A 13,158-nucleotide genomic window follows, 5' to 3' on the forward strand; every position below is an offset into this window, starting at 1 on the left:
CTATCCTTTGCTTCCTTGACCCAGGCTTGTCTCAACTTTGATGCTGCTTTACTTTCCAGCCTGCTTTTGACCTGTCTCTAAACTGCAGCCTGCTTTTGGCCTGCCTGTCCTGCAGCCCTCATCTTTAGCCTGCTATCCCGCTGCTTCTCTGAGCACCATACCTCAGCCATCCTGGCCTGCTTACTCAGGGGCTGCTCCTATTATCTGCAGCCTGCTCCTGGCCTGCACCCCTCTACTGTTGACAAATTATGAATACACCATTCAATTTCAGTTCCCAATAAGGTATCCGGTTACCGAATGCCTCTATGTATTCATCCTAAAATGAATGTATTCGTTCTAAATATACTTTTAACTAATTCATCCATATTCCAAGTTTGTGAGGACAGTAAAAGTGATCATTATTGACAATTACTGACACGATAGCCGTAGTAATAACTCGCCCCCCTTGATTTACTAAATGGCATGCTAAGAATTAGCGAAATATCGTCCTTAACATGGAATTGGACCAATCATTTTCCACTCAATTTATCTATTAACTTAACGACTTTCCAGATAGCCTGAGTGACACTTTCGTTATCCTGTCAAAACAGACAGTGATGACGGGTGCAGAGACGGTCCGTGACAGGGTGAAACAGACAGTCTGTGGCCTGAATCATGAGAGCTCACGGGAAGTGTATGAGGGTGTGGCTTTGGAACGGTGTGTGTGTGTGTGTGTGTGTGTGTGGTACTGTTGTGAAGCCTGGGGTGTGGGGTGGTGACTCACGCTTCCCCCGTCCCGTCCCTCCCTCCCTCCCCTTCCCCCCACCTCCTCTCCTACATCCCTCGACGACACACGCACGTACGCACGGCGTTGTCATGGCCACATACTGGGCGGTCCGTCCGTATCATCCCTGTTGGCCAACACCGAGCGAGGGAGGGAGGGAGGTAACCTGAAGAGAGGCACTTTGGTACTGTTTATTTGTACCGTGGAACACCTGGGGTTGTACAGGGACACGCTCAAGGGGTTAACGTTTCCACACACACACACACACACACACACACACACACACACACACACGCCGGCAGCGGCGGCCGAGAGAGAGAGATTGGACGTTTGGTGTTTTGTCGCGAGGTGAGCCGCGGGTGTAGGGAGTACCAGGGGCGTGAGTCATCCTGGCGAAGGAGTTGACGTCTGGGGCTACTCACTGCACCGGCATGAGGATCCCACCCTCCCCTGCTGCCGGTTCCTCCTGCCCGTGTTACTCTCTCTCTCTCTCTCTCTCTCTCTCTCTCTCTCTCTCTCTCTCTATCTCTATCTCTATCTATCTCTATCTCTATATCTATCTATTTTTCTCTATCTATCTGGCCACCGCCGACTCTTGTCCTTCCCGCACCAACACCGCCACCACAGTTACCTTCCCCTCCAGCTGCTGCCCTGCCCACACCACCACCACCACCGTCTCCACCACTCACAGGAAGGAGGCCTTAATTACTGTGAAGTACCATTCATCGGGGGCACTACTGGCGAGGCTGCCCTCCCCCTGCTGGCTTGGCTCTCTCTCTCTCTCTCTCTCTCTCTCTCTCTCTCTCTCTCTCTCTCTCTCTCTCTCTCTCTCTCTCTCTCTCTCTCTCTCTCTCTCCATATGTTATTACTTACATTTATCCCGTCATTATTGCATACATGTATTCATCATGCTTTATGCATGTGTTATACATGTTTGGTTTGAACAGTCATTCCCTTACATGTATAGATATAGATATCAGGGAAGATAAAGATAGATGGATGGAGAAATAGATATGATACTTATCTATATTCTTCATGTATGCAAAGCAAGTATTCAGATACATATATTCGGTTTTCTTTTAAACCAGTATTTGTGTAAGTATACACAGACAAACCATCTCAGTACTAGCATGGGTGGCGGGAGTAGGTGGAGGCAAGGCTAGAGCATACAGTGGGCACAATACATCAACACAGGTGGGGCCAGAAACCCTGAAGGTCCTTGACCCAAAGTGATACTAGACGTATACGTTACACAGGTACGTGTCTGTCATATAAACAAAGGAGGCACCAGTGCCTCTCCCTGGGGCGACCATGTCCCTATATCCAAGTGGAAGGACAGTCGTGTTCCTGAACTTTAATGTGTCTTCAGTTGCTTTTGAGATTACCTTCGTCTTTATGTATGTGTGAGAGAGAGACAGAGAGAGAGAGAGAGAGAGAGAGAGAGAGAGAGAGAGAGAGAGAGAGAGAGAGAGAGAGAGAGAGAGAGAGAGCGTGGGGAGGGGCGGGGGATATCATTATTATTTCGTAATATGGATGGCCAGGCGAGGAGGCGGAGGGGTTCCCCCCTCCCTCCCTCAAGGCGATACACTTCATCTGCCATACACTTCCGATGTGACACATTCCTGGTGATTCATGGGACGTGACACCCCAGGTGACTCATGCTACCCAGCACACACACACACACACACACACACACACACACACACACACACAGGTAGTAAGTAGCAGGTGACCACGGCTCAGGAGGTGAGGTGCTACCCACCCGCTCGGGTGTTGGTTGGGGAAGGTTAAGTTAGTGACAGTGGGGGCAGTGAGTGTCGAATTCCCAACTCCCTGGCCCAGGTTTCTCTCTTTCTGTCTCACATATACGAGGGTTGCGGTCCAACCCCCCCCCCCCCCCACCTCTCTCTCTCTCTCTCTCTCTCTCTCTCTCTCTCTCTCTCTCTCTCTCTCTCTCTCTCTCTCTCTCTCTCTCTCTCCCCCCCATCTTGTATAGAACACACGACGCTCTCACTCTCGACGCTGAAACTTCCCTGCGGTGAACACGCTGTGCACTAACCCTGCCTGAAGGCAAAAGTCTCTCCTCGTAAGTATGATATCCTTCAAGACATGGGGGCCCACCAGTACAGAACACCCCCTCCTCAAGACATGGGGTCCCACCAATACAGAACACCCCCTCCTCAAGACATGGGGTCCCACCAATACAGAACACCCCCTCCTCAAGACATGGGGTCCCAGGAGTGCAGAACACCCCCTCTTCAAGACAAGGGGTCCCACCAATGCAGAACACCCCCTCCTCAAGACATGGGGTCCCAAAAGTGCAGAACACCCCCTCCTCAAGACATGGGGTCCCATCAGTACAGAACACTCCCTCCTCAAGACATGGGGGTCCCATCAGTACAGAACACCCCCTCCTCAAGGCATGGGGTCCCACCAATGCAGAACACCTCCTCTTCAAGACATGGGATCCCACCAGTGCAGAACACTCCCTCCTCCCCTTACTGTGCAAATAGGTAACTTTAAAACACATGAGTAGAAATGTACAAATGGGTATTTAAAAATGGGTAATAGGTAATTAGAAATGGGTAATAGGTAACTAGAAATAGGGAATAGGTCATTAGACATGGGCAATAGGTACTTAGGACCTAGTCACACACAACACTCTTCAGATGTTCATGTTATTCCCTCGCAGGTTAACACCGTCCTGACGAAGAAGTCCACCTGACACCACACACCCACCCCAGCAGGGTCATGGCGTCAGAGTGACACACACACACACACACACACACACACACACACACACAGATCCTTGGGGGGAAAAAATGGACTTGGACGCGTCAGCAGCATTCCAGATGACACACCACAGGTTACGACACCTCAGAGGACACCCCTCACCCCCCATCGCAGGTGACACACACACACACACACACACACACACACACACACACATTCCGATTGACACCAGGCGCCGGATGACTTTTACTCCCAGGCGACCCGCTTCAGGTAACACCAAGGTCGTCCTGTCTCCGAAACCGCAGGCGATTGTCGGGTCTCCGTGGAGAGAGAGAGAGAGAGAGAGAGAGAGAGAGAGAGAGTGGTTGGTAAACGTACTGAATTACGAATAACATCATTGCGTCGTGACAATCCACTTTATCTCTCTTTTTTTAACCTTATTAGATCAATACTTTATTGAGAAGCGAAGGAAGTGTGTTTCTGTAGTCGTTCCTTTAGGGTTATAGAGTCAGTTGTTCGAGTACTGGTAGATGGAAGTTATATTCTCCACAGAGGGTGTTGGATACCATATGCGACCTTTGTCGACCAGTTCTACCCATAGATGGAAGTTATATTCTCCACAGAGGGTGTTGGATACCATATGCGACCTTTGTCCACCAATTCTACCCCACAGAACATCAGAGGGAAGGGTGTGGTTGGGTAGATTGTTCGAGGGGTGTGGGTAGATTATCCCACCCGCTCCACACTGCCCGGTTGGTTAGATGGCTACACTGAATCACCAGATCATGGAACCCTTACTGATAGATACGCTTGTCTGATTAATGACCTGATTTACTGGTTGATTAAGGCTGATTGACACATGCGATTCTCCTGATTGTTTCATGGGGTCATTTTCTCTAAGTCTTCATTTGATGATTGATGGGGCCGGTGGTTGATGATCGATTGATGGGGCCGGTGGTTGATGATCGATTGATGGGGCCGGTGGTTGATGATCGATTGATGGGGCCGGTGGTTGATGATCGATTGATGGGGCCGGTGGTTGATGATCGATTGATGGGGCCGGTGGGTGATGATCGATTTTGATGGGGCCGGTGGTTGATGATCGATTGATGGGGCCGGTGGTTGATGATCGATTTTGATGGGGCCGGTGGTTGATGATCGATTGACGGGGCCGGTGGTTGATGATCGATTGATGTGGCCGGTGGTTGATGATCGATTGATGGGGCCGGTGGTTGATGATCGATTGATGGGGCCGATGGTTGATGATCGATTGATGGGGCCGATGGTTGATGATCGATTGATGTGGCCGGTGGTTGATGATCGATTGATGGGACCGGTGGGTGATGATCGATTGATGGGGCCGGTGGGTGATGATCGATTGATGGGGCCGGTGGTTGATGATCGATTGATGGGGCCGGTGGTTGATGATAGATTGATGGGGCCGGTGGTTGATGATGGATTGATGGGGCCGGTGGTTGATGATCGATTGACGGGGCCGGTGGGTGATGATCGATTGATGTGGCCGGTGGTTGATGATCGATTGATGGGGCCGGTGGTTGATGATCGATTGATGGGGCCGGTGGTTGATGATGGATTGATGGGGCCGGTGGTTGATGATCGATTGAAGGGCCGGTGGTTGATGATCGATTGATGGGGCCGGTGGTTGATGATCGATTGATGGGGCCGGTGGTTGATGATCGATTGATGGGGCCGGTGGTTGATGATCGATTGATGGGGCGGGTGGTTGATGATCGATTGATGGGGCCGGTGGTTGATGATCGATTGATGGGGCCGGTGGTTGATGATCGATTGATGGGGCCGGTGGTTGATGATCGATTGATGTGGCCGGTGGTTGATGATCGATTGATGGGGCCGGTGGTTGATGATCGATTGATGGGGCCGGTGGTTGATGATCGATTGATGGGGCCGGTGGTTGATGATGGATTGATGGGGCCGGTGGTTGATGATCGATTGATGGGGCCGGTGGTTGATGATGGATTGATGGGCCGATGGTTGATGATCGATTGATGGGGCCGGTGGTTGATGATCGATTGATGGGGCCGGTGGTTGATGATCGATTGATGGGGCCGGTGGTTGATGATCGATTGATGGGGCCGGTGGTTGATGATCGATTGATGGGGCCGGTGGTTGATGATCGATTGATGGGGCCGGTGGTTGATGATCGATTGATGGGGCCGGTGGTTGATGATCGATTGATGGGGCCGGTGGTTGATGATCGATTGATGGGGCCGGTGGTTGATGATCGATTGATGGGGCCGGTGGTTGATGATCGATTGATGGGGCCGGTGGTTGATGATGGATTGATGGGGCCGGTGGTTGATGATGGATTGATGGGGCCGGTGGTTGATGATCGATTGATGGGGCCGGTGGTTGATGATGGATTTGAGGGCAGCAGACATTGTTGAGTGTGGGGGGTTCAGGTATCAGGTGATGTCTCCTTGTATCAGGTTACCAGGGTCCTGACCAGGTGATGTCATCCCCAGTCAGTGAGCTGGTCAGGTGGGCAGGGAAGCCAACCACCCTACCAGTCACTGACTCAACCAGTCAACCACCACTCCTCCACCACTCAAAACCAGTCCTGTCAACCAGTTTCTTATAAACCGAGGGCATTTGGTTAACCTTTAGAATCACTGAGCTAAGGATTAATCTTACATGACGAAGTAGCTAGTTAAACCAGTCAGTTGGACAATCAGTCCAATCACAGAGTCGACTTTTGAGCATATATATATATATATCACCCCAGTCATTTTTTATCATACCCAAGCCAGTCAGTTCAGTTCATTAGTTGACCGAGTTGCCTAAGTCAAGTCCTAGAGACCAGATCAATTCTTATGTGATTTTTTTTTTTTCCTACATCGATGTTTACACTCATTTGCAGAGTTGATAAAAGACGTGATGTTCTGATATTTGAATTATATTAGAAAACACCGTAGGGTACGCCAGACGAACAAATGAGTAGGTGATCACCCTCAGCGCAACGGTACGACCCTTGAACACGACGGTACGACCCTTGAACACGACGGTACGACCCTTGAACACGACGGTACGACCCTTGAACACGACGTTACGACCCTTGAACACGACGGTACGACCCTTGAACACGACGGTACAGCCCTTCGACATGACAGTACGAACCTTGAACACGACGGTACAGCCCTTCGACACGACGGTACGACTCTTGAACACGACGGTACAGCCCTTCGACACGACGGCACGACCCTTGAAAACGACGGTACAGACCTTGAATAGCGTATCTTACGTTGGGTGTTAGTTTAGAATTCCAAGAGAAACAAACACAAGTACCTAACCTAACAGGAGGATTTTTTTCTAGCGAAGAATAAATTACTGGAAGATTTATTCCAGCCATGACACTGGATAAGAGAGAGCGGCTCTCGGCGGATGACGCAACTTTCTCACAAGACGATAAGACGAAAATCATGACATAAAAGAACGAAATTAAAGTGTGACATTATTACCAAGTCCCTCTTCTCTCTCTCTCTCTCTCTCTCTCTCTCTCTCTCTCTCTCTCTCTATATATATATATATATATATATATATATATATATATATATATATATATATATATATATATATATATATTCTTTCCTGGCACATTTTAAAGTGAGGGAGGAAGATCGTGACCTACACTAATAAGAGGGACGTGGCGGAAGGTGGCATAGCGCCACAGCTGGGGCTGTGGAGGGAGGGCCCCACAGCGTCTGGGGAAGACTTGGGGGTGGGGCTCTATAGAACGCCAAGTCTCCGGATAGGAGCTCTCCCCGCGGGAGGAGGAGGAGGAGGAAAACTCACGAGACCGAGGCTCCTGGCTGGAGAGGAAACTTGATTGAAAGGCGGAAGAAAAGAGAGAAAGAAGAGCAGGCGGAGGAGGAGGAGGAGGAGGGAGGAGCTCATCTTAAGGGTCCTGGTGGCCCTGGCTGTGTTTGGGGACGTAGACTTGGCAAGACGTTTAAATGGGAGGGAGGAAGATAGTGTTATCCATGCCATGGTGAGGGACAGGTAGGTCAGGGCCCGGTGCTTGTCTTGGAGGTTTTATGAGTGTCTTCCCCGGTGGTTCAAATGGTGGGGTTTTAGGGGACTTGAAGACTGTGTGAGAGGTTGGTGGCTCGGAGGGATCCTTGGGAATGTGGTTATACAACTGTGTTCAAATAGCATCAGACAATAGGGTCTTAAAATGGTTGTTTGTTGACAAGTGGAAGTGAACAGAAACTCATGGGTTAGTGTAGGAGGAGTAGAAAGACATACAGATTTCTTCTATAGAGGAAACCGTGTAGCTAAACAGGGGTAGATAATGTCGGTCGTGGATATGAAGATAAATGTTTATCAGGTGTTTGCTAAAACGTATCTGTGGTACTGTTTTCAACGACTCTTAATTGGTAAATCATTCCGTATATTAACAGTCCCGTTGAAGTAATGGTAACCTCGCTTCATTTTTATGGATATGAATGTTTACTGGATGATGCAAGAAAGTGAAAGAATTTAATTCACTGGATGACCGAAAGAAAAAAAGGAGGAGGGGCGTGAGGAGTGGCTGCTGGTTCCCGCTAACCGCCCATAGATACTGGTCGAGAAGACCCCGCCCGTCGACCAGCCCCAGAGACACGAAGACCTCCTCCTTCAGGCGGACAGCGTCAGATGACCCCCTGGGTCTGGCACATCCACAAAGTCGGTTAGATGAAGCCCAACTGTTAACCTGTGTTCAGGGGAGCAATGTGAGGGGAGACTCTGGTCTTGGTCTGATGACCTGATGGTTCTACGTGGACCCATAAGCGACCATGACCCTCAGAGCTGACCTTACCCATGACAGAGAGAATAACTCACTGTTTAGTGTCAGGTTTTGATAAGTAGAGCGTTAACATATGGAAATAAGGACGCAGATCCTGTCGTCAAGAAAGAGATATGGAACACCGAACGACCCTTGGAGGGAGCTAGAGGTGGCTGGGAAACCCTTGCTAATTACTTCCGGTAGATGATATGTTAAGTGATAATTATGATAAGTAATAAGTACGTTAAATGATAAGTATGTTGAGACCTTGAACACGACGGTACGACCGTTGAGCACGACGGCTGCTACCCATGAGCACGACTGCGCGATCCTTAAACACGACGGCGAGGTCGACGCGCTCAATACAACAAACACCAAAGCACAACGGTACGACCCGTGAGTATATGATGGCGTGACCTTTGGACTCACACCTTAAGGGCAGTGGTACGAAAGTTGAATGTTCCACGGTACAGTAACGCACAGGGCGGAGGTAAGTTACACGAGGAGGACGGTACACGCAACTACATTGATGCGAACCCCAGTGTTACAAGGGAGATGTTCCCAGCACTGGAGTGCAGAGTAGTGGTGCACAGTGGGAGGCGAGGAGAGTGGTACACAGCGGTGCACAGAGGAGAGAGAGAGAGAGAGAGAGAGAGAGAGAGAGAGAGAGAGAGAGAGAGAGAGAGAGCGGTACGCCGGATTGTGGTACCCCAGCAGGTGATCATCTTCAAGCTCGGCTCTAGCGTCAAAAATTTAGCTTGGAGGATAAAGTTGCCTGAACCGCTGCCAAACCCCAGAGAACTGGCACTCTCTGGTATAACCCCAGAGAACTGGTACTTTCGGGTACTACCCCCGGAGAAGTGGTACTCTCTGGGACACCCCATAGAACATACACTTGCTGGCGCATCCCTTAGAACAAATACTGTGAGTGACACCCAAAAGAACAGATAATCTTTTAGATACAGTTACCATTATTTTTTTTTAATATTTTGGAAGAACTTACAGATTTGTATCTTCACACAGGAAGGCACCAACCACAGGTGCTAGTCCAAGTGTACGCATCACCGTCGCTTCTGATGACGCATGACCTCCCATGCCTTACGCCAGCTCGAGAGGACAGATGTCCACCATGACAGAGCTTTTTGTCAACCGTATGATTCAAACACGGTGAAAACCTCGAGGTAAGGCAGGGTAACTCCTTCCCAACACTTTACCCAGACGTCATGACCAGCTTAACAGTTCGCCTTTATCTAAACGACTTTGTCGATAGGCCAGACCCAGGGGGTCCATCTGAACTACGACAGCGTCAGCAGCCTCTGGATGGGTCAGCAGACGACCCCTGGGTGTGTCGGGTGACGCTGACCTGTCGTGACCTGACCCACAGTAGGGTGGAGGAGGTGGCGAGGGTTCAAGTTTCTCGATCAGAGAAGTTAAGCAGCGTTGGGTTAGGTTAGCAAGTAGATGGGGGTGACTGTCTGATAATAGTACATAGGCCGTTGGCATATGCAGTGATCGCTATGCGCTATAACCCCGCCTAAAAGCCAAAAAGGAGAAGAAAATATACGTGTTATGAGTACTCCTGAGTACATAATTACTCACATGTGTCATGAGGCGTTGTATAAGTACTCCTAAGTACACAAGCACTCATATGTGTCATGATGGGTTGTATAAGTACTTCTAAGTACACAAGCACTCATATGTGTCATGAGGCGTTGTACACGTACTCCTAAGTGCATAAGTACACAAGTACTCATATGTGTCATGAGGCAGCGCAAGTCACCACCGGACGCGTTATTTTATGGCCTTTGACCCTTTTCCTGCCGGCATTGGGACATGTTCGGCACCAGTGGGGTCTTGGTGTCCGGCAGTGACGTCACCTTTCGTCACCGGACGTCTCTCGGGAAGGTCACCTTAGCTTCGGCGGTGAGGTCATGTCCGGTCGCAGTGGCCGTCGCAACCATCGCCGCCGCTCTCTGGCCACGGGGATAACCTCCCCCTCTCCCTTCACCAGACACACACACACACACACACACACACACACACACACACACACACCGGGTAGATCAAAACGTAATATCCGAGAATATGGTGGGCCTCCTGAGTGGGCTTAATGGAGATCCTGGGAAACGCAGAATGAGTCGTAGGGGGTGGGGAGGTCACTTTGGGATTTATCCTTGTTGCTTCGGTCACGTTTCAAGAGGAGGTGGGAGGCTCGCGCGCGCGTTGTGAGTCGGTGGGAGTGAACTACGACCGTAGGGGACGACATGTTCGAGACTTGGTTACGAACGGACGACCCTTTGGGTACGACGGTGCGACCCCTTGACTACGACCGCACGACCTTGGGGCACAACAGTGACGCCCCTTGAGCACGACCGATGTGTCTTCTCGCTATAAGGACATAGGTAATGGAAGGAGACCGCGCTTGGCCTGTTACCTCATGCCAGGTAGTAACCCCTCCACTTGGCCTGTTGCCTCATGCCAGGTAGTAGCCCCTCCACTTGGCCTGTTGCCTCATGCCAGGTAGTAGCCCCTCCACTTGGCCTGTTGCCTCATGCCAGGTAGTAACCCCTCCACTTGGCCTGTTGCCTCATGCCAGGTAGTAGCCCCTCCACTTGGCCTGTTGCCTCATGCCAGGTAGTAACCCCTCCACTTGGCCTGTTGCCTCATGCCAGGTAGTAACCCCTCCACTTGGCCTGTTGCCTCATGCCAGGTAGTAGCCCCTCCACTTGGCCTGTTGCCTCATGCCAGGTAGTGACCCCTCCACTTGGCCTGTTGCCTCATGCCAGGTAGTAGCCCCTCCACTTGGCCTGTTGCCTCATGCCAGGTAGTAACCCCTCCACTTGGCCTGTTGCCTCATGCCAGGTAGTAGCCCCTCCACTTGGCCTGTTGCCTCATGCCAGGTAGTAACCCCTCCACTTGGCCTGTTGCCTCATGCCAGGTAGTAACCCCTCCACTTGGCCTGTTGCCTCATGCCAGGTAGTAACCCCTCCACTTGGCCTGTTGCCTCATGCCAGGTAGTGACCCCTCCACTTGGCCTGTTGCCTCATGCTGGGTAGTAACCCCTCCCACATAACATGAGATTAAGCAAGTGTAAATAAAGATGTAAAAGAGATAATTTTACCGCGTAGTTGTGGATGAATGGAAGGGATTGACTGGGGACACGGTCCGTGAAAACAGCATGCATGAATTTTGGAGGGAGGCTGTAAGGTAGTATAGAGGGATATGTGATTGCTATTTGTGTGTGATGGGGAGGGAGGTTTACACTCGTGTTGCCCTCCGTCTCTTAATCTTGTGTTTCCGTATACGTACCATGTCTTTACTCCCGTGTATGAATGCACACATATACCCACCCAAGGCTATGTTAGGTACCCATGTATATGTGTGTGTGTGTGTGTGTGTGTGTGTGTGTGTGTGTGTGGATATAGAGACACTGTCTGAGTAAGGGGTATACAGTGTCGCTGGCAAGAGCCATAGTGAGCTACTGTAAAATGGACGTTTATGGGATGAGGTTCAGGTGATGGGTAAGGAGAGCCGGGAGGACCCATGTGCTGAGTGCCTATTAAGAGGTGCTAGTGTGAAGTGGAGCTGCTGCACCAACCTCGCCACCATTACTTCTTTCCATCTGAGATCCCTCGTCCCCGCGTTGCAGTTCGACACCACAACAGCCCTTAAGAGCTCCTGCAGACCAGAGCGCTACAATCATTATGAACATTATTAATGATGAATAAACAGACAAGTATTTATGTATACACTAATGCACAACAACCTCCCCTCCCTAGTATTTGAATCGTGCGTATTTTCGCTATATTTTCAGCCTTCGTTGTACTTGATTTAGTTAGCCATTCATAGTTATATTTTTCGTGCATGCTGGCATTATTATTATTATTATTATTATTATTATTATTATTATTATTATTATTATTATTATTATCATTATTAATATTATTATTAGCATTATCATTATTATTATTATTATTATTATTATTATTATTAATATTATTATTAGCATTATTATTATTATTATTATTATTATTATTATTATTATTATTATTATTATTATTATTATCATCATCATCATCAGTATTATTATTATTATTATTATTATTATTATTATTATTATTATCCGACGCGTCGAGTGGAAAGAGGCCACCGGGCTGTTGTGAGGACTAGCCTGCGCGAGAGAGCCAGACGGTGTAGCGTGGGGCCGACCCCCCACAGCGTGGTAGGGAGGCTGCGACCCTTGCATCCGTCCTGACCAATTGTCACCGGGTCGCCACTTGTTACGGACGACCCCCTCGTTGGGTACGACCTCACGCCCCAGTTGGCTAGCTGGCTGGCTGCCCGCCCAGGGACAAGGGCGAGACATGGATGGGATTAGTACTCTTATCATGCACACATCACAGGGTTACACAGATAGTGTGTAGATAGTGGGTAAGGCACTGTGGACATAGAGTGTGGGGTATACAACGGTATGCGAATTCTTGCCTCACCCCTCCCCTCTCCCATCTCTCTCTCTCTCTCTCTCTCTCTCTCTCTCTCTCTCTCTCTCTCTCTCTCTCTCTCTCTCTTTGGGAGACATACAAAGTGAATAGAAAGAAGAGAGAGAGAGAGAGAGAGAGAGAGAGAGAGAGAGAGAGAGAGAGAGAGAGAGAGAGAGAGAATGCTGCTGTCGTCCGAGCAGGACCTGCTGGTGGACCTGTCGTTCACCTTGAGGATAAGGGGGAGGTGGGCTGGGGGAGGGTTGAGAGGACAAGCGGTCATCTGATGACGTCAGGTCAGGTCAGGTCAGGTGGTCAGGGGTTGGGGGAGGAGGGAAGGCCGTGTGACCTGACGTCAGCAGCTGACGTGGCGTGGAGGG

Source organism: Panulirus ornatus, chromosome 16, assembly GCF_036320965.1.
Source record: "Panulirus ornatus isolate Po-2019 chromosome 16, ASM3632096v1, whole genome shotgun sequence".
Classification (NCBI taxonomy): domain Eukaryota; kingdom Metazoa; phylum Arthropoda; class Malacostraca; order Decapoda; family Palinuridae; genus Panulirus; species Panulirus ornatus.